This window comes from Pseudorca crassidens, chromosome 7, assembly GCF_039906515.1.
Source record: "Pseudorca crassidens isolate mPseCra1 chromosome 7, mPseCra1.hap1, whole genome shotgun sequence".
NCBI classification, from domain to species: Eukaryota; Metazoa; Chordata; class Mammalia; order Artiodactyla; family Delphinidae; genus Pseudorca; species Pseudorca crassidens.
The window spans coordinates 42,660,128-42,685,065 of NC_090302.1; the positions used below are offsets into that span (position 1 = coordinate 42,660,128).

The window sequence follows — 24,938 nt, forward strand, 5'->3', positions numbered from 1 at the left end:
TTAGGCCCCAAATATGAAAGTCAATAAGTATCAGTTTAGGGGCTTCCCTGGTGGCGCAGTGGTTGGGAGTCCGCCTGCCGATGCAGGGGACACGGGTTCGTGCCCCGGTCCGGGAGGATCCCACATGCCTCGGAGTGGCTGGGCCTGTGAGCCATGGCCGCTGAGCCTGCGTGTCCGGAGGTTGTGCTCCGCGACGGGAGAGGCCACAACAGTGAGAGGCCCGCGTACCGCAAAAAAACAAAAAATAAGTATCAGTTTAGACCAAGACATGGTAAATGTCATCACAGCGCTTGCTGGCCACAGTTTGAATACTTTAACTCTGAAAACTGCCCCCTAAAAACATACTTTTTAAAACCTGTGTGGGAGAAATGGTGGTAAGTCAGAACTAATTGTATTGTTTCTAGCGCTTGTCTCATTTTGCGTGCTCTCATACTGAGAATGAATTCATGATTCAAGTTCACTCCAGGAAGAAAGTTAAAATTAGTTCTTTATGAGGAGTTCATAACAGAGGAAGCTTATAAGAGTCACAGTTCTCCTAAAGAGCTTTATGGCTGTAGAGTACCTTACACTTGTCATGCGGAGAACTTGGAACATGAACCATGTTTGCTACAGTTTGCATTTTTGTAAATATGGAAATTGAAAATTGGAGAAGGTTAATAATCTTGTTTTCTAAAAAAGAGTAGGTAAAATGTAAGTATAGGAACAATGCATTTCAAATCAACATTACCTCTGCGTTTGCATTAACAGATTAAGATCTGTAATGTATTTCTACGTGCGGCCTTGTTTGGCAGGATAATTTCTAACTAAAAAATATATGGTACCTTGGAGAACAAACACCTGATCCTGGCACATGGCTTGTATTATCAGTTACTATACATGAAGGTCATTCCAAGGGTGACATTTGCTGGGAAAACAGACAGTGCTCTAGGGCTCTGGACGAGGGTGTAAGATAAATACAAGTTATTTTTTAAACATTAGCAAAGTATTTGAGATTTGCAGTTCACTCTTCCAAGATTCAAATTTTAGCCACATTTGAAAAGCAGAGAGATATACTAGTTAGTTGTTTAGTTAGTTATAAATTAACTATGCTAGGGCCCCAAATGATTTATGTTCTGAGAGCAAAGAAGACAGTTTTTAAAAGGGTGGGAGTAGGTTAAACGTCCCAATATTACTTAAAACTCTGGGACTTAGAGTTGTATTGTCATTCCTGGTGATGAGAGTAAGAACTTACAATATTGAGTGGACATTTTGAAGCCTTTTGAACTTTTCTTGGTTGGGTTATTTGTTCTTTTACGATTAATTTGAGTATTTCCACGCACTGCTGATGAGATATGCTGACTGGCATATCCACTCCGGAGGGCAGTTTTTGTGGTGTCTCAGTGTTTCAGAAGCACAGGCAGTTTTTTGACTTCAGGTCTACCTTTGAGAAACACTTCCATATGTGGACAAGGATTCATGCATAGCTGGGTTTTTCAGCCTTAGCACTACTGATATTTCGGGCCAGACGATTCTTTGTTTTGGGAAGCTGTCCTGTGCATTGTAGGATGTTTAGCACTATCCCTGGCCTCTACCCACTAGATGCCAATGGTAACCCCGGTTGTGACAACGAAAAATGTGTCCAGACATTGCCGAATGTGCCCAGGGGAGCAAAATTGCTTCCTGTTGAGGGCCACTGATGTATAAGAATGCTACTGGGGCACTTTCCTTGTAATGTCAGATGAACGGCAAATATCCTAAACGCCCATCTTTTAAAACAGAACCGTTCAATAGAAATATAATGTGAGCCACATAAGTAATTTTATGTTTTCTAATGATTGCATTAATAAAAGTAAAAACAGGTGAAATTGATTTTAATGTTTTATTTGATCCAATATATCCAACATATTTTCCTTTCAACATACAATTAAGATTAAAAAATTATTAACAAGATAACGTATATATTTTTTCTTAGTAAGTATTCAAAATCTGGCATGTATTTTGTACGTACGGCACATCTCAGCTCATACCAGCTTCGCTCAAGTATTCGACAGCCACCTGTAGCTAGTGGCTACCATATTGGATGGCATGGATTTAGAGGAATGGCTTCTAAAAATAACTATGCCATGTTCCTACTGTGCACCAGTTACAAATAATGAGGCTGAGAAGTACCGCCTGGAAAGAGCTCAAAGGCATATTATTAAGTGAAAACATGGCAGCAGAATAATACGTGTGGTATGACACATGTTAAAAATTATTTTGAGGGACTTCCCTGGTGGCGCAGTGGTTAAGAATCAGCCTGCCAATGCAGGGTACACGGGTTCAAGTCCTGGTCCGGGAAGATCTCACATGCTGTGGAGCAACTGAGCCCGTGCACCACAACTACTGAGCCTGCCCTCTAGAGCCCGTGCTCCACAGCAAAGAGCAGCCACCGCAATGAGAAGCCCCTTCACTGCGAGGAAGAGTAGCCCCCGCTCTCCGCAACTAGAGGAAGCCCACATGCAGTGGCGAAGACCCAAAACAGCCAAAAAGAAATAAATTAGTTAATTTAAAAAATTATTTTGAAAAATGAAATGTACATGTATTTTCATATATATGTATATTCACTAATATATCTGTGAAAATACATATGTATGCAAATAAATAGAAAGAGTTCTGGAAGAACACCCATAACTGAGAAGGGACTGGGGTTTGGGCAGGGGAGCAGTGGAGGTGGCCAAGGCAGGATTTAGCTGTAATATTTTAACTTTTTAAGTAACGAAAGATATATTCATGTATAATATATTCGTGTATAACTTGCGTAGTAATAAGGCTTTAAAAAGAGCTCATTAGGTCTAACTGTACTGACAGCCTCTGCATGTCAGTGGTTTTCAACCTGGGCTGTACCTTAGAATCACCAGGGGGGCTTTCTAAAAATATCCTGCCTGGACCCCACCTTGCACCGATCTTCTATCTTAAACTCTTCAGGTGATTCCAAAGTGTGGCCAGGATTGAGAACCACAATCCTGGTTGAAGCTGTGTCCTTCAAACAATTATCTGAGGACATTTCTCGAGAAAAGAGTTTGATAAGGATCTGATGGAAGGTACTTTGAGGCATATTGTCTGGTGAGGGTTTTCTGTTGTTGAAAAAGGGCAGATTCGTATTTTAAAGATAAACAGATCAAATGAGCTGAGGGATGGGTTTAACATTGTTTTGTGAAAATTGTACTTCCTGACAAGACCCTTCCTAATCCATGGCCATCCAACTTCAAGTCAAGTTTCGCCAAGAGTCTGTAAAAGTAGCGCTGGGGGCTTCCCTGGTGGCACAGTGGTTGAGAGTCCGCCTGCCGATGCAGGGGACGCGGGTTCGTGCCCCGGTCCGGGAAGATCCCACATGCCGTGGAGCGGCTGGGCTCCTGAGCCATGGCTGCTGGGCCTGTGAGTCCGGGGCCTGTGCTCTGCAGCGGGAGAGGCCACAGCAGTGAGAGGCCGGTGTACCACAAAAAAAAAAAAAAAAAAAGTAGCGCTGGTCTTTCTTTAAAGCAATTCTACATGAACTCTAACAAACGAACATATATAGTGGCAAGACCCAAAGTTGCACTCCATAGAAAATTGTCTAATAGGTAGTTCACAAAAGAAAGGATTATATAGACTTTAAAAAATTATTTAGATTCTTGAGCGCATCGTCACCATTTGAAAATAGGAGATTAACCATCCTTGGTATTTAGAAAGTACCACTTCAGTTGGATTGATAGGAAAAATCTCGTTAAAAATTTTTTTCCCTTTGCTGTGTTCTGCCTGAGTGCATGACAATTACAATGTCAGTGCCAGCCAGGGTGAAGCCAGTGTAATTTCATTTGACAAGATAAGCCCCTCTGAGAATCAGGCTTATTTTACACTTGATCCAGGGTCAATATTGGTTTGGGATGCAGTTCTTATATATTTCTCCGTCATTGGCCTCCTCTGCACTTAGAAATGAAACAAATCAATGTTTGGTAAGACTTAGAGCCATTATCTGTCTGTTCTGAGGCTTTGAAAATACCCAGAAATTGCCTGACTTACTGAATGCTCCATTCATTTGTCCCGGGGTTTAAAGGAGCACACTCTTGTCACCATGGAAACAGACTCACATTCTAAGGAAACTGATTCAGAGCCTCCCTCCTAATGATAATATATAGCATGAGCTGTGAAGAGAATAAAGGATCTATATTAGATTCCATTGTTGAGACGATGGTGTCGCCTTGATCCACGGATCTCTTCCTTGTTTGGTTTTAGTCCCTAGGTTGACATTTGCGGGGCAATAGTATCTGGTGAGAGTTTGAGACTTTAATCCCTTGCCACTGGGCAACTGCATTTGTGTGAACAACCCAAATGTCCGATTGGTTTCATACAGACTCTGAGGTTGGTGGGCATTTGATAACAGCTACCAGTGTTTGCTCCCAGAAGCCTAGTAATCTGGTATTGGCCTCTAACTCTGGCTGGGGCTGGAATAAACTAGTTAAGACCTATAGGAGGCCCCATGATCTGAAAATGGTCGATTTAGGAAAAAGACTACTTAAAGTGACCCTAATTAGAATGGGTCCCAATATTTTATACTAAATACTGGGGGTAGGGGTGGCTTAATTGGAATTTTCATTTTGAAAAATAAAACAAAAATTCTAAACATAAAGTTATTTGATCTTACAATTTAAAAACTTAGCTTTTAATGTCAAGAATGGTTGTAGGGCTTCCCTGGTGGCGCAGTGGTTGAGAGTCCGCCTGCCGATGTAGGGGACACGGGTTCGTGCCCCGGTCCGGGAAGATCCCACATTCTGCAGAGCGGCTGGGCCCGTGAGCCATGGCTGCTGAGCCTGCGCGTCCGGAGCCTGTGCTCCACAACGGGAGAGGGCACAACAGTGAGAGGCCTGCGTACTGCAAAAAAAAAAAAAAAAAAGAATGATTGTAAATATAGGTTGAATCAAGCATGAAACAAGTATGGCATTTTAAAAAATATTTATATGCACAACACACTGTCATAAGCAGGTGTAGATTTTGATATCATCTCTCAACTCACCACCTACCCAATAGACACAAGTATGGTATTTAAAAAACCTTTTTTTTTAAATTGAACTATAGTTGACTTACAGTGCTGTGCCAATCTCTGCTATACAGCAGTGACTCCATTATACGCATATAGACATTCTTTTTTTTAATATTCTTTCCCATTTTGGTTTACGGCATATTGAATATAGTTCCCTGTGCTATACAGTAGGACCTTGTTGTTTAAATATGGTATTTTTTGTTGTAAAATTTCCAGCAGAACTTGGTAGCTAATAGGTGTGTTCCGGCACTTGGGGCTTTTGCCAGATGCTAGTGTTTGAATGTTTCAATCATTCAAACCACTCCCTCTTCACTACCTCAGTAGGTTCCTGCCTCCCTTTTTCCTGTTACTTTCTACTTCCTAGAATAAATGCCTTACTCTAGCTTCGTGGCTCCCTTCTTTGCCCTCCTCCTCCCTCATATGTGATAATTATTTTGGATTCTGTCCCTTCATTTGTGTTCTTCAAGTAGCTTCCTTGCTTCTAGCCCTCATCCCTTACCCACTTTAGGTGCTCCGTCCTTGTTAGGACTATTCAGACTCTACTCTTTCTTTCTCCCTAGACTTTCCAAGCACTTACCTGTTCCATTCAATGTGGCACTTAATCACACACTACTTTCTAAATGTATTTAAATGATGTGTTGTTATATGCCTTGCCTACTCACACAGTGTCCTTGAGAGAAGGGATGGTGTATCTTCAGGACCCTAGCACAAAGCCATTCACACTCTTGGATCTCAAGATCCTATTGTCGAATTTTGTTCAGTTATTTGAACTCAGTGGTTTCCGAGTTTTCTGAATACATAGCGTTAGCCTATGATTTTACTTTTTCACAACTGCTGAAGTTTTCTAACGAAATCCCATAAGCAGCTATTCCAGAAACATCTACAGACTCATAGGATGTTAGAGGGAATTATTTCTAAAAACACATATGGGTAATTCATGTGGCTAAAATCTTGACTGTGGGTTGAAAATGTCCTAGTCCATCAAGCTTTGAAATCCTCCAAAGAAAGTCAATAATATTGGGTTGGCCAAAAGGTATGTACCCAATACATCATTTGAGCTTTATCCCAAAGTGAAGGATGAAGCAGTGCAAAAGAGGAGAGATTTCCTAAGAAAGAAAGACCCCTCTGTAAGGCCCCTTTTGACTGGTAGAAACTAGGCAACAGGAAAATAAGATATAGATTTGATGTTTGTTAGTGTACTAATAAGTTAGCTAGCTAAAGGAAAATGGAATCACATCCTAGCTTCCTGAGTTTTGTGCTAAGTATTGACTTAAGTGTTAGGAAACACTTATTATAAAACATATTTTTAAAAATTGAAGTGTAGTTGATTTACAATATTATTATTAGTTTCAGCTGTATATCATAGTGATTCAATATTTTTAGAAAAATATGGAATACTTCACGAATTTGAGTGTCATCCTGCTAATCTTCCCTGTATTGTTCCAATTTTAGTGGATGTGCTGCAGAAGTGAGCACCACCATTTTTTATTGTGATAAAATATATATAACAAAATTTACAGGCTTTCCTGGTGGCGCAGTGGTTGAGAGTCCGCCTGCCGATGCAGGGGACACGGGTTTGTGTGACCCGGTCCGGGAAGATCCCACATGCGCGGAGCGGCTGGGCCCGTGAGCCATGGCCGCTGGGCCTCCGCGTCCGGAGCCTGTGCTCCGCAATGGGAGAGGCCACAACAGTGAGAGGCCCGCGTACTGCAAAAAAAAAAAAAAATTTACTAAACCATTTTAAGATGTACAACTCAGTCATTAAGTACATTTACAATATTGGGCAACCATCACCACTATCCATTTACAGAACTTTTTCATCATCCCAAAGAGAAAGTCTGTACCCATTAAACAGTAACTCTCCATTGCTCTTAACCCAGCTCCTGGAAACCTTTATTCTACATTCTGTTTCTATGAATTTGCTATTCTAGCTAGGTACCTTGTATAAGTGGAATCATATAATATTTTCCCTTTTGTGTTTGACCTATTTCACTTGGCATAATGTTTTTAAGGTTCATCTGTGTTGCAGCATGTATCAAAATTGCCTTCCTTTTTAAGGCTGAGTGATATTCCATTGTATGCAGATACCACATTTTGTTTATCCCTTCCTCTGTTGATGGGTGAACATTTTGTTAAACTGTGAAATATTGGTATCACTTGCTTGGCATGTTATAGTGTTTTTTCTGATTCACCCTCACCCTTCCCCCCTTTAAAAGATTTCTTATCTCTGGCCTCTACAGAGGGATTTCTGTATCGCAGTAAACAAGTTTGTTCAACTAGTCTGGGAAGGTATTTTGACCCAACAGAGAGGGATGGATGAGACCAGGTGTGATCAGCTTAACGCACGCCATCCTTACTGTCAGCCCTGCATGGAGGTGCCTTTAGAGGCCTAGAGGGAACAATGCCATATATTATAATGGGTACAGAGTGACACTTGTGAAGCTTGTTTAAATCTTTGTGTAAAAGCTCTGAAAAAATTCTGATCTAAGTTTGTATTTGTGAAAGCTTTGGGAGGGAAGACTAAACATTTGAGAATTATCATTCTGGCTGAGGCAGCTCTCTGGAGCAACACGAGTGGAGGCTCAGAGGAATTTGTGGAGTCCTAGCCAAGAATCCCAAGAGACAGTATTTCTTCTGGTTCATGTGAAAGTGGTGAGAGCAACAGACTTTAAATCAGGCTCAGAGATAAGAGGAAGAACAAAGGCAGGCAGCACCGGACAAGACCCAGATATTCAGGTCCACCTGCTCATGACGCTCGGGGCAGGGTTTCCATTTTCACTAACAGTACTTCCTAGGGGAGATACAACACGGGGTTGCTTTAGAATACAGAGGAAAACAACGGTCGTGAGTGTCTGAATTCTGTTTTTTGTAGGCTTCTTCTGCCTTTCTATAGAAGGCAGGCCCCAGTCTCCATCCCCACCCCAGCCTTTTATGGGAGGAGCAGCAAGCAGGGACACCTGGGTCCAAGGTCTCCTCATCTACGCTGAGTGGACAACCTCACCTGGTTTCTACCACTCCCTACACACACTTTCTAGACATGATTTTGCTGTAATTAGGTTTAGACATACTATCTGGGAACCCCATAAACCCCCTCCCCTGGAAGGCCTGGTTAGCTGTGTCACATGAGGTATCTGAGCAGCTGGGCACAGAGTCGAAGTCTATTACTTAAAACTGGAAATGCTTTAAAATAATGAGTTTTGAAAACATAGCTACATTTCCTCATTTTTATTATGCAACATTTTAAAAAATAAAAACATCAAAGCCATGGTATAATGAACTCCCCTTCTCGTCTATCTAAATTCAATAATTTTAAACATTTTGTTATATTTATCTATCTACCTGTCTATATCTATCTATTCTGTTTTGCTGAACCATTTGAAAGTTAGTTGCAGACATCATGGCAGGGCATCTCCACTGCTTCTTAATTAAGAACATTCTTCTACAAAAACAAAACACCATGACCACACCTGAGAGTATTAATAACACTTCCATTTTATGAGCTATACAATCTAGGTGGAAATACTCTTAATTTTCTTAAGAATAATAAAAAAATTAGTTTCCTAACAGAAGCCTCAGAGACTGGGAAACTTAGATTTCAGAGGCTGAAGAATTATAAAGGAGGAGTGATGTGGTGTCAGGTGGAAACTATGAGACTTGGAGTCGGAGTCCTATGTTGCGGTTCTAAATCATTATAAGGCATCAGGGAAGGCATTTAGCTTTCTGAGCTCATTGACAAAATGAGGGGGTTGGGTAGAATAATCCCTAAGGTCCCTCCGATTCCCCCCTCAAATATGTGATTATTAATTGCTAATGTAAAAATATTGTGCAAATGATACCCTGGGTTTTTGGAGAACGTGTCTTTTTCCCTCTTCGTTCTTGATTAGGGATTGTCTAGTTGAGTGATGAAAATGAAAGGTAGCCTGCCTTTCTGTGGTGCTGTTTTCTCCTATGAAATAATTATCTGTTAACCACTGCACCTCTTGTGCCACTGGAGGAAGAACAGTTTTAAACTTGGCTGACTTCTTTGTACCATTTATTTGTATCATTTATTCCAGGCCTGCTCTTGTTTTTCCATCATATTTTTGGTTAGTCATTGAAAAGACGGTTTCATCCCCAGAAAGGCTCCCTAATGTGGGCCATTCATATTCCCTGCTAACCAATATTTTGTTTTTAATGAAACATTGTTTGAGTCATTATGGAGTGAGAGTGCTCAGCAGAATGTCTGTACTTGGCCCTGGTCCATGAAAACACTGGGAAGACCAAGGTGGTCTTCTCTGCCTTCCCTGTGATTTTATTGATACACATCGGGTTCTGGTTATGTTCCCAGTGGGCCAGAATTATTATACTCTCGGCTATAAGTCTGGGAGTTGTGGCCGGTTCTTTCAGCTCACATAGTCCCACTGAGTCGGTTGCTTCTTTTTCTGCTTCTATCATCCTTTTTTCTCTCTCCCTTCTCCTTTCTTTCTCATTCACTTCTTCATTCGTTCATTTCTTCAGTATATGCATGTATTGCGTGCCTCCTCAGACACAGGGCAGGGGCTGTGGGGAAGGGGCATCCCTATCCCGTTGGTTTATTTCTACATTGGCTGTAACCCATGTCAAAATGAAGGGCTGTTAAAGGGTCATGGCCTTGAAGACCTTGCTTGATTCCCGTAATGAAAAAGAAAAGAGACCTGTGGAATGTGTGTGTAGCATATTAGTTACTTAGGAGGCAGTTTCCACCCAAGCTTCTGATTTGAGAAACCTGGGACTGGTTAGGAGCGAGAAGGTGGGGAACTGAGCGCACACGGTGGTGACCGGCCTGGGCTGCAAGAAGGCGGAAGGCTGGTTCTCTGGGATTTGCTGACACAAATGCAGACGCGTTGTGATGTTTTGGTGGTGGCCTGGAACGAACTAGTTTTATGATGAGTGCATTCTCTTCCTTTCTAAAACATTGATCCATTAGGTTAAGAAAATAGAAATAACACCTTCCCCAGATGTAGTGCTCAGAATTGGATTGCTTTCATCAGTGTCATCTTTAAGCTCTGTCATGGCCCCTCCTTTGCCCTCATGATTACCCCCCCTCCCATTAACATCCATCTGGATGTAGCCACCATGGATTCTTTGAAGCCATTCTCCATATATTTCATAGCTATGTAACTGTGAAGTACCACATTTTGTGTGTACTTAAAAATGAATGTGGAAGTAAATGGTATGTAAGACTCATTTGGCAACCTCCTTTGATTTATATATTTATCTTTCACTCGGCACTGCTTTATAAGACCCATCTATGTGAGAGGGTGTGGAGGAAAGGGAACCCTCTTGCACTGTTGGTGGGAATGTGAATTGGTACAGCCACTATGGAGAACAGTATGGAGAGTCCTTAAGAAACTACAAATAGAACTACCATACGACCCAGCAATCCCACTACTGGGCATATATCCTGAGAAAACCATAATTCAAAAAGAGTCATGCACCACAATGTTCACTGCAGCTCTATTTACAATAGCCAGGACATGGAAGCAACCTAAGTGTCCATCGACAGATGAATGGATAAAGAAGATGTGGCACATATACACAATGGAATATTACTCAGCCATAAAAGGAAACGAAATTGAGTTATTTGTAGTGAGGTGGATGGACCTAGAGACTGTCATACAGAGTGAAGTAAGTCAGAAAGAGAAAAACAAATACCGTATGCTAACACATATATATGGAATCTAAAAAAAAAAAAAGTTCTGAAGAACCTAGGGGCAGGACAGGAATAAAGACGCAGACATAGAGAATGGACTTGAGGACGTGGGGAGGGGGAAGGGTAAGCTGGGACAAAGTGAGAGAGTGGCATGGACATATATACACTACCACATGTAAAATAGATAGCTAGTGGGAAGCAGCCGCATAGCACAGGGAGATCAACTTGGTGCTTTGTGACCACTTAGAGGGGTGGGAAAAGGAGGGTGGGAGGGAGACGCAAGAGGGAAGAGATATGGGGATATATGTATAGCTGATTCACTTTGTTATAAAGCAGAAACTAACACACCATTGTAAAGCAATTATATTCCAATAAAGATGTTAAAAAAAGTTATTAAAAAAAATAAAAGAGGGTTGCCTGCACTTAGAGACTTGAAAAAAAAAAGAAAAGACCCATCTATGTGACTCTACACTAGATCCCATTAGAGTAGAATGAAAAGCACTCCTTTTCATTGCTATGAAACATTTCATCCAACAAATACACATTTCTTTGTACATGGGGGCAGTTTTCACTTCTTCACATTAACAAACAGTAGTGCTGCATGTTGCCTTGTGCACGTGAAGATATGATACTTTTTTCTCCAACTCTTTTGTTTTGAAAATTTTCAAACCTGTAGGAAAGTTAAAAGAGCATACAATCATCACCTGCTTTTTTTAAAACCTAAAATATCCAATTATTTAATTTTACTATATTTGCTTTCTCATCTCCCGCACTCCCCTGCCCCCAACACCAGTCCATTTAGGCTGCTATAACAGGATACCGTAGACTGGGTGGCTTATGAACAACATAAGCCTTTCACCGTTCTGGAGGCTGGGAAGTCCAAGGTCAAGGTGCCAGCAGATTCTGCGTCTGGTGAAGGCCTCCTTGCCGGTTCGTAGACTACATCTTTTCACTGTGTCCTCACGTGGCAGAAGGGGGAAATCTAACTCTCTGGAGTGTCTTTTATAAGGACACTAATCCTGTGAGGGTGGAACCCTTATGACCTAAGCACATCCTAAAGGCCCCACCTCCTAATACTGTTACCTTGGGTTCATAATTCCATCTTCCTAAAACTTTTTATCTTTTTGAGCAAAAAACTGTTCCAGGTGCCTTTTACAGCCTTCCAGGGAATTGAAATTTTTTCCATTAAGAGAATTGTGTAAAGACCGAAATAAATAGAAATCCGAAGGTCAGTGTGTCTGGTGAATACAGAGGATGAATCAGAACTTCCCAGCCAAGCCGTAACAGTTTTTTGCCTGGTAGAAACATGTGGTCTTGCGTTATCCTGATGGAAGATTATGCGTTTTCTCTTGATTAATTCTGGACACTTTTCATCGAGTGCTACATTCATTTGGTTTAATTGGGAGCAGTACTTGTTGGAATTAATTGTTGGGTTTTCCGGAAGGAGCTCGTAATAGAGAACTCCCTTCCAATCCCACCACATACACAGCATCACCTTCTTTGGATGAAGACCGGCCTTTGGTATGGCTGGTGTTGGTTCATTCCGCTTGTCCCACGATCTCTTCTGTTCCACATTACTGTAAAATATCCACTTTTCATCGCCCGTCACAATTTGTTTTAAAAACAGAACGTTTTCATTACGTTTAAATAGAGAATTGCACGCAGAAACACGGTCAAGAGGTTTTTTTTCGCTTAACTTATGTGGAACCCAAACATCAAAGAGATTAACATAACCCAGTGGTGCAAATGATTTTCAGTGTTTGATTTGGATATTTTGAGTATGTTGGCTATCTCCCGCATGGTATAACATTGATGGTTCTCAATTTATGTCTGGATTTGATCACTATCAACTTCACCTGACCGTGGAGCATCGTCCAGCAAGAAATTTCCAGCACGAAACTTTGCAAACCACTTTTGACACGTTTGATCAGTCACGGTACCTTCTCCATACACTGCACAAATCTTTTTTTGCATTTCAGTTGCATTTTTACCTTTCTTGAACTAATAAAGCATAATATGCTGAAAATGTTGCTTTGTTTCCTTCCATTTTCAGTATTAAAATGGCTACAAACGTTCACCAATTTTGATAAGTTCTTTTAAAATGCACGCTGATATGACGGCTGTCACAATACAGTCTAACAAAATTCTTTCCAATGAAGTTAAACACGACGAAGTGCTAGTAGTGCCACCTTACGGGAAAAACCGAACAAACTTTTTGGCCAACCCAGTATATACACACACATGTATGTATATGTGTTTAAGTTTTTTTTTTAACTGAATCTTTAAAGTTTTAGACTTCACTCCTAAATATTCTGCCACAGATCTTCTAATAACAAGGTCATTCTCTTATATAACCACAATACAGTGATCATGCCTAAGAAATTAAATAATTGCAGAGTATCATATAGTACCAATCAAGAATATGTATACTTTTATTTTAAAAAATACTGCTGGGACTTCTCTGGTGGAGCAGTGGTTAAGAATCAGCCTTCCAATGCAGGGGACATGGGTTCGATCCCTGGTCTGGGAAGATCTCACATGCCATGGAGCAACTAAGCCTATGTGCCACGACTACTGAGCCTGCGCTCTAGAGCCCATGAGCCACAACTACTGAGCCCGCATGCCACAACTACTGAAGCCTACATGCCTAGATCCTGTGCTGCACAACAAGAGAAGCCACCACAATGAGAAGCCCACATGCCACAATGAAGAGTAGCCCCCGCTTGCCGCAACTAGAGAAAGCCCGCAGGCAGCAACGAAGACCCAACACAGCCAAAAATAAATTAATTAATGAAAAAAAAATACTGCCAAAGTCTCTCCAAAGCATCTGTACTAATTTATTGTTACCAACAGCCATGCATGAAAATTTCAACTTCCCCAGACATTCATCAACATTTTATTATCTCACTTTAATTTTTGCTAGTTAGTTGGATTAAAAAAGGTATCAACTTTTACATTTGCATTTTCAAAAAGAAAAATCAGCCACAAAAACATGTAATTTAGCTATAAGATTTTATCTTTGTCAAAGTCGAAATGAGATCCCAGTTTGGCTTCCAGCACAGGGTAATACGCTGCATGTCTGTGAACAATTTAGAGCAGGATTCTTCCTTTTTTTCTGAAAATTTAGGAAAAAAATATAATGCAGCTCAGTTCTTCATTTTGTAAACATAGACCTTTCAGCCAGAAGTCTTGTCAGAGAACGTTTTGCCACAGTTATCTTGGGGGTCTGAAGTTTTTTCAGTGATGCATTAATAGTATCAGTTTAAAATTCATATAAATCGTTAACTTTAATATTAGAATAGCCTACAGGATATGAAGCCCTCACGCTGAGAACAGAGAGGAAACAGAACAGATTGGGTCCCTGCTCTTCACGACAGTTAAACTGATACTAAAACTTAAAAAAACTTTTTTTAGCAAAAACTCTTAGGTTTAACCTTTGACAACTGATAGACATGGATGCTCATAACCAAACATGGATAGAATTTTGTTTACTTTTATGAATAAGTAATAAAAACAAACAGTATATCTGTACTACCCAGTGATTAACATTTGGTGACGATAATTCTGACTTACAAGTATATGTATGTGTGTGTGTGTATGCAAGCATAAGAATAATCCAGATCGCTTTCACCTTAAAGTAACACTGACACTCATTGAGTGTTTGCTGTGGGCTAAGCACTGGTTTAAGTGCACGTACTATTGTCATTCCCATTTTCCACAGTCAGTCATTGAGGTTCAAGGTTAGGCAGCAGATGAGTGGCCGACCTAGAATTTGAGCACTGGGAAGCCCTCTTCACCTTTACTGTACTCCCTCCAGTTTTATGCGTTCCTTTTTCATTCACTGTACTAGAAACATCATTTCATGTCAGTAAGTATCTATCTACATTGATTTTCTTAGCTATATAATATTTCCATTGTATAGTCACCATAACTCATTGATTTCGTCACCTACCACTGCGCATTTAATTGTGTTTTTTTTTTGCTATTGTGTTTAATGCTGTGATCACTGTCCATTATATTTATATTTGGCTACTTGTCCAACAATTTCTTCTGAAATCCTAGAATTGGAATTTCTGGATGACATGACACATTTTGAAGTTGATCCAAGCTGTCGTGTTGCTTTGTATTGCTGCACAGGTGCTGCAGGAATAAATTGGAGTAGGGGGTCTGTTTTCTTATATTCCCACTGACACTGGAGTTTTTTCAAATTTGCCCCTCTAATAGACAAAATACAGCACCTCGTGGTTTTCATTTGTACTCTTTCATTATAGTGAGGCGAAACATTTTTCATATGCCTACTTGTATTTTCTTTTTATGAGTTGCCTTTTTGTACTTTCCATGTTTTCTCTTCTATTGATGTTGTCTTTTAAAAATTGATTTGCAATAGCTCTTTCAATGAAGAATATAAATTCTTTGTTATGTTAGAACAGTTTTTGCCTAGCAAAGCCTTTGCTTTTTCATGTTTTTTTAATGGTGTATTTTACATTTTGTTTATAATTTTTAAATCTGAATTTCCCCTAGGCAGTGTTGGACAAATTCTCCCCTTTACTTTCTTGACATATATTGATTATTTACATTTTTTGTATATAAATCTCGCATTCATCTGGGATTGATTTTGATGTACCATATACAGATCTGATTTTTTCCCTTATGGTTAAGATCTAGTCCCCACACTGTTTATTGAAATGCCGTTTATGAAAATGGTAGGAGCAGTGCCTGGGACACACAGTTTCTCCATAAACAGTCCTAGCCTCCCCCTCTCCCTGTCTCTGTCTCTTGCATAGTCTTAGAGGTACAAAGGAAGGAGCTTTGCCATATCCAAGAGTTAGGTTGGAGGAGGGGAAATAAGAGCAAGACTACTAATCGGGATTTGACCATTTCATCAATGATAAATATTTATGAAGCTCCTCTGAGGGATGTATGAGGATTGTTAGCTTCCATAAAGCTAGTTTGGGATCTCGATAGGCCTTTTCTCTTGGGACGTGTTTTTCCAGAAGGTCACATCATCACTAGGTAAATGGGAGTTGGTCCTTATCTGGATTTTCATAATGATGCAGCAGACAGCAAGCTTTAGGAAACCCTGGATGAGTTACTTTTGCTTTTCTCCTGTTAGCCTGCATTACAGTGTTTCATTTTCATGGTCTGGCAAGGTTTCCATTGCTTGATGCTAGGTGGAAAATAAATTAGACTCTCATTGTTATAGGCATGGTAGTGTTAAGCAGACTAATTTTATTTGGTTACAAGCACCCAAAATGTCTGAGACATTAAAAAAAAAAAAACAACTAAGGTAAAATAAAATAATCATGATTTTTAAATTAGCTCTTGTTTCTCTGATGTATCAAGGCTAAGTAGGGCTACAATGGTAGATCATTGTGGAAGAGATTGCTCCTGCCCACTTGCTGGGTGAATTGGGTCTTCATTTGTTTCCTTTATTGTATCAGAGAGTAATCATCCTTTGTGAGGTGATCTTGGAATTCTTAAGGGAGCAGAAAGTAATTATTATAACTAATATGCCATAACAAAAAAGATAACCTAATTTACCAGTTAATGTAACTTGTATCATACCTCAGAGTATAAGACTAAGAAGAATGTCAGTTTTCAACACTAGTTAGGAAGGTTCATCAACAAATTCTGTTTTGTGCCAAAACCCAAGGTTTTACGAATCTAAAAATGCTCAGAGCATCTTTTCTCATATTATTTTCATTTCTAAATCTTTTTTCTCAGATTTGCTCATCTCTCAGTATCTCAAAGCCTCCACAGTTCCTTCATTTTTTACCACTAACTCCCCATAAAAATAAACCAAAAAAAGCAAACACATAAATAAATAATCCCCTAGAATCTGGATATTATAGATTCTTTCTGTTTTATATTAGAGCTTTTGGGGAATAGCTGAATGCTTCAGTTTCTTTGTATTAAGGCTGTATTGCAAATATTGTCATTCTAAAATCACTGTGCATATTTTCTACCATATATGCCAAGAAGATGAAAATGATTGTCTTTTAAGAAAAACAAAGAACATGCCACCAACACCCTTTTTTTTTTTTTTTTTTTAAACTGTTTCTTGTTTCCTAAAGATACTGCTTGAATCGGATAGGAGAATAATCCTTTTCATGCATTTTTTACTATATTTCCTCCTGTGGGGCTGGAATCGACCAGGCTTTAGGAGCAGGGGAGGGTCCCATGATAGAGACCTGCAGCTTCAGTTTGGAAACAGCTTCAGAATCTGATGGCCTAATGATTTGGGGTCACTTGGAAGGGTGAATGGGTGAGCATGTGTATATGTCTGAGGCGATCCCAATTGAACTATCTCTTGACTAGTCTTACGTCTGCCACAGTTGTACTTCATGGGGGAAGAGGGCAGGCTGAGGTGGACGGAAGGTGAGTTTATGCCAGCTGGCGGTTGACCAAATGTCACAATCAGGATAAAGAAAGTTAAAGACCCTGCTTATCTGCAGGACAGAATTTGGATTGTAAAAACTTAGTAGATGAATGAAAATTGTATCCTCCAGAAACCCAAGAAGATTCAGAATTTGAAAAAGAATGAGGAGGGAGAGGAAGAAAAGAATAGCTAGAGGATGTACATCAAACTGTGCAAAAACATGAGCCAAGGACTCTTGATTTGGGTGGTTGCTGATTTGCAGGCACAGAAGTTTGCATAAAGTATAATGAAAAGTCTTAGCTAATCTGCCAGACGTTGAAATTTTTCCTCTTCATTCCATCATGGAAAAACATTCATCCATATATGTTCAAATGGGGGTAGGGGCAGGGGAAAACTAAGCAGACTGCTTGGAAATATTCACTGTTTCCATCAGGAAAATCAGAACTGAATTTTCAATTTCATAGAGGATTTAAAGCAGGAATTAGGCCCACAATATTATACCAGTAAGAGAAAGTCTCACGTCTGATCTTGAGACCTAATGTAACTAAATTTTCAGTGTATGAGAGTGAGTATGGAAGTGACCATTTTATTTATTAAAATATTTATTTACTTATTTATTTTTGGCCGCATTGGGTCTTGGTTGTGGCATGTGGGATCTTTCATTGTGGTTCGCGGGCTCTTTGTTGCGGCGCGTGGTCTTCTCTCTACTTGTGGCGTGCGAGCTCAGTAGTTGCAGTGGGTGGGCTCCAGAGCGCGTGGGCTCTGTAGTTGCAGCATGTGGGCTCTCTAGTTGTGGCGTGTGGGCTTAGTTGCCCCGCAGCATGTGGGATCTTAGTTCCCCGACCAGGGATCGAACCTGCGTCCCTTGCATTGGAAGGTGGATTCTTAACCACTGGACCACAAGGGAAGTCTTGGAAGTGACCATTTTAACACGCACACTATAGCCTATAACTAATCTTGTTTCTCCTGTGGACAACCTGACTCTGGTAAAAGTCCTGCCAAGGCCAGCTCATTTCCGTCTCCCATTAGATTCCGTTTGGATTTCAAAGTGTAGATAATGGTTAGATTATAGGAGAATATATAAAGTGTGATGTAATGGCTACTTCGAAGATACTTTAAATGCACTTTTAATTAATATTTTCAAATTGATTTCACACTGTAGTGCCTAACTTGAATGCATTTTATGATAATGCACGTGTCTGGATGATGATGGTTATTTCAGGGTGGATATTGATTTAAATGTGATCCCATGACATCACTCCCAGTTATCCTGGGTGATATGGCTGGTCCAGAAGCACTGGCTAACTCAGAAGAATCTTAGCATACTTAGGAAACAGCATGAACCATTCTTACCTGCTTTTGAAGTTTTCTTCAGTTCTTAAAAACCCTGGGTGAAAACAAGTACTCTCTCTTTTAGTCTATCATCCTTTCAGCAAATAACTAAAAGTCAGGTGTTTCTGCACTGGGTAGATATCACTATATACCAAAATATATCCAGGCTGGGAGAGTATATCCTGGGTAAAAGTGAGAAATACGAGTATTTGCCATGGATATTTACCTCTTCGACCCCATGTGTGTGTCAAGCCAGGGAGGCACTTAACATTTGTAGGGCCTGAGCAGGAGTACAAAAGGAAGCCCCTGGCTGGTGTCCCTTGGTCACCACCACCTCCCACGCACACTGCAAAGGGCTCTGCATGCACTCAGGCCAGCACATCCAAGCTTTGTCCACTACGCCTCACACACATCTGTCTCTTGGCTACCTTTCAGGCCTAGGGATGTGCACACCTGTGTCATGCTCACCCTCAAGTGGATGGATTGGGGAAGGGCCTGTGTAGGCCCTGAAAGCGGGTGGGGGGCCACTTTCCAGGATCTCAAGTACCTTGAGCACGGCCTTGCAGCTGGGGAGAGGACATGGACTAAAAGCGAGTATGTGTCCTTGGCCCTGGGGCCTCATGGCACCGCTGGGTGGGGAGAGGTGAAAGCGGGCCAGAGCAAGGCCCTCTAAAGTTTGGAAGCTCTTTTGTCAACTCTAAAGGTGGCACTGTGTCAAGCCCTGGAATATGAGAATAATTGCAGGATGTTGTTTTGCTGGCCCTTTTGTTTTTAGCCAGCACACGCTGGAATGTCTGTTCTGTGCAGATTGGGAGGCTGGGTATTGTGGGAGGATACAAAATACAAAGCTGTTTTTAATCGAGTTTTGGGGAGATAAAAGCTGAACTGAGAATAATTACAAAACAACTGGTTAACGAGGGAAAAAGCTAGCCTCTAACTGTTAAGGAAGGGAATTTGGGGTGAAATGGAGTAAAGTCATGTGACTGGTTTTGTGCCCGACCTGGGCTCTGGGACTCTTTAATCAATAGAAATTGAGAAGAGGCCACAAGAGGAATTCAGGCAAGGCTTTATCGGGACTGGTGCTGCAGCATGAGAGAGTGAAAACAATTAACAGGTTCCCTTGCTCGCTCCTGGAGACGGGGCGAACTGGTTCCTTAAATGGGGTGAGTGTAGGGGTGTGTCCAGGGGTCGGGCAGGAGGGGTGGCTTAGGTGATCTGCCCACCCCCTGGGGGGTGCTGTGTGCGGGGATCATGCGCAGTACCTTGCTTTTGCTCCCAGCACCTCAGAAGTGGCAGCTGGGTTTTGGCTTTTTTGTATCTTATTGTTCATAGTTTGTCCCAACTGCGCATTCATGTTTATTTTTAGTTCCTTACAGTTTCTTTGTATTCTGTTACTAGAGGAGACGTTCGTCGAGGTGGCAGCACTCCAGTAAAGGGTCCCAGGTCCCAGCCTGTCTTAGTTTCAGGGTCATAGGGTTTAGGGATCATGGAGATCACGGCTGGCAACCTTGTGCTTCCAGGTCTCCCGCGGGTACCATAAATGTGTGACTGGACCAGATACAAGGCAGTGGGACCTAGGGAGAGACTGTGGACACATTTGTGTTTAACTAGTGAGTGTGTGCCCCAGCAAAAGACGTTCAAATTAAAAATAAAAAGCTGAGCAATGTGCTGACCAAACAACATGGGAATGCAATCCCTGACTCTAAACTTCTGGGGTTGTTGCTGATGACATTAAAGTGATGTTGCCACACTGATGCAGAAACTTAATTGCTCACCCACAGTTACACCTAATAACGTAACTTCAGTTATGGAAGGTGCTTCACATACAAAATAAGTGGGAGGGGAAAAGCTGTAAAGAGAAAATTCTTTAGGATCCTGCAAACAGTCCAAATGATGGATAAGACAAGTGGAAAGAAAGAAGAGCCCTTTCCCCTTTCATACTAGAAGTATTAAAAGATTGCTCTGTTTGGAAAACATAGAGGAATCCCCTGTTAGTCTTTTCATTTCTGTAAATCCTACCAGTAATTATTATATCAAGTTTCTCTGAGTGTGAGCCTGTGATCACCTTTCCCAAACAGGCACTGCACTGGGTTAACCAGGGTGCTCCCCCAATTCAGGATGAATTAGGAACCTATGAATGTGAGCTTATTTGGAAGTAGCGTCTTTACAGATGTAATCAAGCCAAGATGTGGTCCTACTGGGTTAGGGTGGGCCCCAAATCCATTCTGACTGGTGTCCTTATAAGGTGAGTTAAATTTGGACACCCCCCCCACACACACACAGAAGAATGATGGCCATGTGAATACAAAGGCACAGATTGGAGTTATGCTGCTCCAGACCAAGTAGCATCAAGGACTGTCAGCCACCACCAGAAGCTAGGAGAGAAGCAAGGAGCAGATTCTCTTTCAGAGCCTCTGGTGAGAGAATAAATGTCTGTTGTTTTAAGCCACCCAGTTTGTGGCACTTTGTTGCAGCAACTTAGGAAACGAATACACGCACCACTTCTAACTTCCTCATTGTTATTAGAAATGCCACCAAGTTCCTGGTCTCAAAGGTTATCATTCCCGCTTCTAACCTTCTCTTGCAAATGCATTCAGTCTTCCAAACCATTACATTTCCTTCTTCCTCTCTACTTCCACAGTTATCACTCATCATAATAATTAATATTTGAATTCTGCTTTCTAGAATTAAAGCAATTTTAATTCTCACAACAAATGATGATAGGAATGGTATTGTTACTGTACGTAAGATCTTGTGCCCGACGCATAGTAAACCCAAACAAACCAAAACGTCGCAGTTTGGAGCAGAGAAAGGTTTTTGCAGGGCCATGCAAGGAGACGGGTGGCTCGTTCCCAAAGAGCCCCAAACTCCTCGAAGGCTTTTAGCAAAGCGTTTTTATTTTATTTTATTTTTTTAAAGAATTTTTTTTCTGATGTGGCCATTTTTAAAGTCTTTATTGAATTTGCCTCAACACTGCCTCTGCTCTATACGTTGTTCCCTTGGCCACGAGGCACGTGGGATCTTAGCTCCCTGACCAGGGGTCGAACACTCACCCCCTGCATTGGAAGGTGAAGTCCTCAACCATTGGACCGCCAGGGAAGTCCCAGCAAAGCGTTTTTAAAGACAAGGTGAGGGAGGGATACGGTTTGTTGTTGCAAACTTCTTAGTGTTGGAATCCTTTGTTCTCACATCTGTCCACGTAGGTCAGGTCGTGATGTTCCTGTAAACCTCCAACAAGACAAATGTTATTCTCTGTTCTGCAACTTTTTATCTCCATATGAATGGACTCTTAAAGGTCAGAGCCCTGAGACTAGGCTATCCTGTATATTTCATGCTATAGGCAACATTCTTTTACAAAAGGTGCAGAGCCAGCATGACTAAGCACAGGAAAAGGAACAGATCTAATATGGTATCAGATTTGTTCTTGCTTATTACAGTATTATTCTGCCCACTTAATTGATGAGGAAACTGAGGTTCAGAGAGTGTAAGTAATTTGTCTAAGGTCAAACAGCTTTCTAGCATATTACAAATTTCGGATTCCAACAAGGATAGTCCCTTTACTCCAAGAAACAATACTCAACCCCAAATGGAGTGCTTGGCTTTAATTATTTTTCTATACTGCTTTCTCCATCATTCCAAAGAAAAGACTATAAGAACTTATCTGTATCATTGGGGTAAAATGAAAATAATCCTCAAATCATTCTCCTTTGCTTACCCACACCTTGGAGGACTATCCCTTAGTTATTATCCCAGCAAAGGCATCCCAGTGTTGATGGAACAAGAGAGCTCATTTGCCTCTTTTTTTCCTTGTAACAACAGAATTTCTTTTATATGTTTAATTACAGCCTTAGAAGAGACATCAAATTGGCTTTTAGTGGAAAGGTTTTTTTTCCCGTAGGTGGGTCACTGGAGATATAATTAATACAAATAATAGCTATCATATACAGATTTCTTTTAGTTGAAATGACCTCTTTTGCGTACATTTTCCCACTGTCTGTAACAAAGCAGCTACTTGGGTTATGTTGTTCAGCTGGTTTTACAGCAAAGTCAAAGAGTACATCCTTCCCATATGAGAAACATGTTAGCAACTCCCACAGTTGTCTTAGTGAAAAACTGTTTTTTGTTTTTGTTGTTAAGGTGGAGGTTTATGAAAAGAAAAAGCTGGTTGGTTATTGATTTTCTTATCTTAAGCTGTATGTTTTAGCAGTAAATTAGTGTTGTAATGCCAGAGGAGGCTGTAAGGTCTCTGACAACCCCAATATGGCAGAGTTATACTGAGAGTGACCATATACTTTATTATCCAAACCAGGACACTTTTGAGAATGAGAAAGGATACTATTAATAATTACCTCAGGACAACCGGTATAAACTAGGACTGGTCCTGGACAATCAGAAGATGTGGTCATCCTCAAACTATTATATATAGAATGGATAAACAGCAAGGTCCTACTGTATAGCATGGGGAACTATATTCAATATTCTGTGATAAACCATAATGGAAAAGAATATTGAAGAAAAGAATGTATATATATATTTGTATAACTAAATAACTTTGCTGTACAGCAGAAATTTACACAACATTGTAAACCAACTATATTTCAAGAAAAAAAAAAAAGGCAGTGATATGGTCATCCTGGTCATTTTAACCCACCCTGGAGAGAGGGGTCCAGCCTGTTTTTGCAAACATCTTTCCCCAAAGAGATCTTGATGAGTGGAACTAGAGGTTAGTATTACTCATGAATCATTAGGTTGTCACTTGGAAATTATATATGCATATATATATATATATATTTAAGTAATTTTTTTTGGATATCAGTAAGAGACATATTGAAAAACTCTTGACCAAATGTTTTTGTCTTAGCCATCCTGGAGTTCATGGTTCTGGGAAGACTGAGGCTCAAATGGGTCTTGGGCTGGAGGAAAGGAAATGACAGAGTTGGCCTTCCCCACTGAGGTGGAGACTCATTCCTTAGAATCAGAGCCCAGCCCAGGCACTCAATATATGCTGAATAAATAATGGCTGGAATGACTCCAAGCACGTCCCGAATTAGACTGTGATGTTACTTGATTCACAGCTGTACACCAAAAAAGAAACTTCTTTCTTTCAGAGGGTGAAGCCATAATGAAGACCATTTGATGAGAACTCAAGTTTCTGAGTTGGCACAAAATTGTTTGTTGTTTTGGGGACTGAGAGAAGAATTAAAGCAGGAGAACATATTTCATTTACATTGGGAAAGGCCCCTGGGAATTAAATGGTAGGAAAGAGTCCAAGGTTTTTTGGTGACTAGTTGAGGAATGCTACAGAAAGTGGTATTAGGAAATTCTTCAAATATTCAGACAGTTAGTGAGCACCTACTGCAGGTGTTGTCCAAGGTGCTGGGGTTCAAAGGTAGAGAAGAGAGTTCCTAATCTAAGGAAAATCACAGACTAATGGGAAGACATATAAACATCATGACAAGGCCGTAATAATGGTATATAAAGATATAGTAGGACCAAGAAGAAGAGAATGAGTCTTTCTACCTGGGAACGCGAGGGCATTCATGGTAAAAGCGATGGTGGAACAGTGCGATAAGATGGATGAGTTGGCCTGGGAGCCAGCTGGGCTCCTGGGATAGAGAAAGGAAGGCAAAAATGACGGGACCTGAGTTTTACCTGGCTGATACAACATTGCCAATATCTTGGTATTACTTAACCCATGTGTTCTTAAACTGGACCTTTAAGGGTAAATTCACATATTTTGATCACAGTGGTGCTGAAAGACACCATACACCTTTTTGGATATCTACAGTAGTCCCTGTTTATCCATGGGGGATACATTCCAAGACCTCCAGTGGAGGGACTTCCCTGGTGGTCCAGTGGTTAAGACCCCGCACTCCCAATGTAGGGGGCCCGGGTTCAATCCCTGGCCCAGGAACTAGATCCCACATGCTGCAACTAAGAGTCTGCATGCCGCAACTAAAGATCCCACACGTGGCAACGAAGATCCCACGTGCTGCAACTAAGACCCGGTGCAGCCTAATAAATGCATAAATAGATAAATATAAAAGACCTCCAGTGGTTACCTGAAACCACATATAGTACTGAATTCTCTCTCTCTCTCTCTCTCTCTCTCTCTCTCTCTATATATATATATATATATGTATAGATGCACTATGTTTTTTTCTATACCTACGTACCTATGATAAAGTTTAACTTATAAATTAGGCACAGTAAGAGATTAACAACATAACTAATAATAAAATAGAACAATTCAAATAATAAAAGTTATGTGAATGTGGTCCCTCTCTCAAAATATTGTATAAATTTAATGCCTTTTCTATCTTAACTAAGTACTTTTCACACAGTGTGGCCATAACTTGTTGCAGTTTGAGATACAACAGCAAAACTAGCATGGATTTCTTTTTCCTTCTTCACAGCTTCACAGATAGAAGATTCATTCTTTCCATAGATCTTAGCCACCTCAGCATATGTTTTTCTTTTCTTATTAAGTTGAGAATTTTTACCTTTTCTCTTAAAGAAAG

The 24,938-nt window shown here is 40.6% G+C and overlaps 1 protein-coding gene and 1 pseudogene across 1 annotated transcript in view; one reads left to right on the plus strand and one right to left on the minus strand.

Annotated features, from left to right (window-relative positions):
• Positions 1-24,938, plus strand: part of GNA14 (G protein subunit alpha 14) — a 193,769-nt gene that overhangs the window by 60,969 nt on the left and 107,862 nt on the right. The gene's annotated exons all lie outside the window — the stretch shown is intronic.
• LOC137228434 (U6 spliceosomal RNA) lies at positions 6,419-6,511 on the minus strand (annotated as a pseudogene).